General features: G+C 40.9%; 1 long non-coding RNA gene across 1 annotated transcript; it reads left to right on the top strand.

Moving 5' to 3' along the window:
* Positions 1-1,357: 1,357 nt before the first annotated feature.
* LOC121990082 lies at positions 1,358-2,041 on the top strand. The gene is made up of 3 exons (XR_006114437.1): positions 1,358-1,403; positions 1,492-1,559; positions 1,986-2,041. It is a non-coding gene; the product is annotated as an uncharacterized LOC121990082 (long non-coding RNA).
* The last annotated feature ends 475 nt before the right edge of the window (positions 2,042-2,516 follow it).

The following is a 2,516-nucleotide window of genomic DNA, read 5'->3' as shown; positions in this document are numbered from 1 at the left end:
AAACAAACCTTCTGCTGCCTGAAGTTCTGTCAGTAGTTCCGCCAATGAATATACCCTTTTATTCATATTATAATTCAGGTGGAATTGCTCAAAACTTCTAGGTAGCGTTTGGAGGATCATATCGATCTGGGTTTCCCCATCAATTTCTCCTCCAAGGATTTGTATTTCATTTAGATAAGCCATCATCTTTAGGATATGATCCCTGACGGGAGTACCCTCTTGCATGGTGGCCGTCATTATCTTTCTCATGGCTTCTTGCCTAGAGGCCCGATCCTGGTGACCAAAGAGCTCCTTGAGATTGTTCATAATATCATAAGTTGTTGGTAAATCTTGATGCTGATGTTGCAATACATTTGACATTGAAGCCAAAATGTAACACCGCGTCATCTCATCTGCTTTTACCCATTTCTTATGATACTTAATCTCCTCTTGGGTAGATTCACCAGTGGGTGCATCAGGGCAAGGCTCAGTCAGTACAAACTTATAGCTTTCAGCAGTAAGAACAATGTCCAGGTTCCTTTTCCAATCTATGTAGTTAGGATCAGTAAGTTTATTCTCTTTTAGTATTATGGCCAGTGGGTTGAAAGTCATCCTAAGAATCACAAATAACTTTTGGTCAGAACTCTAAATTTAGAATAATATTGATTCCTCAAACAATACTATTTTAAATTAACCAACACCTCAAAACACCGTGAATTTTGTATGCCACGATAGTGTGGACGTATATTGTAAAATACCGAAAATAGGCAAATATTGATAAGAGAATTTTCCGAAATTTTTGGAAATTTTTCGGGAATTTTTCGGAGCTCGTATGGACGAGTTAACGGGGATAAGATTTGGGTTCTGGGAAAGCCTGTTTTGGCTACCCATTTAAGTGAGGAAAAGTTTACTTTTTCCTTTATTTTTCTTTTCTTATTTTCCTCCGCCGAACCATGCCCCCCCCCCCCGACGGTTTCATTTCTCTTCCGATTTCTTCCCTGATCTTCTCCCGAATTCTTCACTGTGTCGATTCCTTCTTCTCCTCTTCATCATCTTCCTCTTCCGATTTTCCGACGTTGTGCCCTAGCCATCATCTCGACTGTGCCTTCTCCACCCGACGGCGCCACGCGACGGTTCCTTATTTCCTTTGTGCTGCAGCCGACGCCGATTCACAGCCCAAGCGCCGGCGACGCTCGAGCCACCGTCGGTTAAGCCCTTCGCCCTCTTCTGATTTGTTGCGCGCCGTCGCCACTGTGTGCTGCTCACCGTCGATGTCTTCTCGCCGTCACTCTAGCACCGCCGACATCTACTGATGCCGACCTTTCCTCTGCCCTAGTTCCTCAGCCGCCGTCTGTGTGGGGTCTCCAGCCGATGGTCTTCTGCCATGCCAAAGGATTCTAGACTTTCACCAAATCCAGAGAAGGGTAAGGGAAAAACATTTCTTTTTGTGGCTGGATTGAAGTTGTGAATGGATTTTTAGGTTGATTTATGATATTCTTTTGATCCGGGCAGTGAGGAGGGTCTTCCAACAGTACTTTGTCCAACAGCAACCCTTGAGTTCCAACAGCGGCAGAATTAAGGTAAGGATTAGGTGTATTTGAATATTTATTGTAGATCATGTTCCGAATTGGAGGATTTGGTTAGATGATCATGTGAATCTAGGTAAGGAACATGATTATGATACATGTTGATTTAGGAAGGAATTGGTACATACATAATTGTTTATGTATTTGAATTAGGTGTGATGTAGTTTTCATGATTTGTATAAATGGAATTAGGTGATTGATTATATAGATGATTAATCATGTGTAAATGGAATTAAGTTTGGATTCTTGATCTAATGGTGGATTAGGGATTAGGTAACTAACCCTAATGTATTGTTAGACTTTGTTTAGGTAGGTTGAGGTTTATAGTTTAGGGTTTTGCCCTAAATTGTTATTAAGGATTTTATTTAGCTATTCATTTAAATTTTTAGCTAAATAAAAATGTATACATTGGTGACACAGGACTTTGACGCGAGACGAGTATCTCGGAGTCAGATTTGGACCATTTCGATTGGAGGCGGGTACTTTTGACTTATGTCATTTGATATGCTTAGTAATTAAATTAACATGTTGTATTAATTGTGTTTCTTATCTGTTTCGGTTAATCACTACCCAAATCTTACATGCTTGATTGATTGATTGGTTTTGCATCTCAGGTATATTTTACCTGTTTATACCTGCTTATAGGGGTAGTGATATACCATGTTTCACCATGTTCAGGACCTAGGTTTTTATACCTTATGTGTACCTTTGATTCGATATGATTCGTTGACCTAGGGTGCACTTTTCTATATATGTGGATTAAGTCAGGATGTTTATATGGTTATTGCCATGCATCATTTGCATGATTGCATGCTGTACGATAGTCCGCTCCATTATTGTTGAGCACATCGCCAGTTACATGGATCTGCACACACCACCACTCATGGGTTAGTGGTTGATTCAGGCTGAGTGTGTTGCAGCAGGGACTCTGTTAGGCACCGTTGGTCCGCT

The sequence above is a fragment of the Zingiber officinale genome, chromosome 6B (genome assembly GCF_018446385.1).
Source record: "Zingiber officinale cultivar Zhangliang chromosome 6B, Zo_v1.1, whole genome shotgun sequence".
Classification (NCBI taxonomy): domain Eukaryota; kingdom Viridiplantae; phylum Streptophyta; class Magnoliopsida; order Zingiberales; family Zingiberaceae; genus Zingiber; species Zingiber officinale.
Note: the sequence above shows the minus strand (reverse complement) of the source record. Positions and strands in the feature narration are given on the sequence as shown.